Source organism: Austrofundulus limnaeus, unplaced genomic scaffold (genome assembly GCF_001266775.1).
Source record: "Austrofundulus limnaeus strain Quisiro unplaced genomic scaffold, Austrofundulus_limnaeus-1.0 Scaffold3375, whole genome shotgun sequence".
Lineage (NCBI taxonomy): Eukaryota > Metazoa > Chordata > Actinopteri > Cyprinodontiformes > Rivulidae > Austrofundulus > Austrofundulus limnaeus.
In genome coordinates this window covers 3,354-3,940 of record NW_013955777.1, presented here as the reverse complement: position 1 = coordinate 3,940, position 587 = coordinate 3,354, and positions in this window count along the sequence as shown.

The following is a 587-nucleotide window of genomic DNA, read 5'->3' as shown; positions in this document are numbered from 1 at the left end:
GATTATCAGTCTAGTAATCTGTTCATCAGATTATCAGTCTAGTAATCTGTTCATCAGATTATCAGTCTAGTAATCTGTTCATCAGATTATCAGTCTAGTAATCTGTTCATCAGATTATCAGTCTAATAATCTGATCAGATTATCAGTCTAGTAATCTGTCAGTCTTTAAATGTCCTGCAGTTCACTGGTTCTGATCTGTTTTATTGTGAAAGCCTACTTGAAGTCTTTAGGGTGGACTTGTGTTTTATTTTGAAGAGGAACAATAGAATCCTCTCCTCTACCTTTATCCAGAGATCTCTCCAGGCCTCTGGCTTTCTTCCGGACCAGAGTCAGAACCACAGTCTGACCCGTCTGCTTCATCACCTCCAGAACCTCCTGATTGGTCATTCCATGGAGACTCACACCGTCCAACTGTTGAGAAGGACAGACAGGTGGGACACAGGACAGACAGGTGGGACACAGGACAGACAGGTGGGACACAGGACACACAGACAGGTGGGACACAGGACAGACAGGTGGGACACAGGACACACAGGTGGGACACAGGACACACAGACAGGTGGGACACAGGACAGACAGGTGGGACA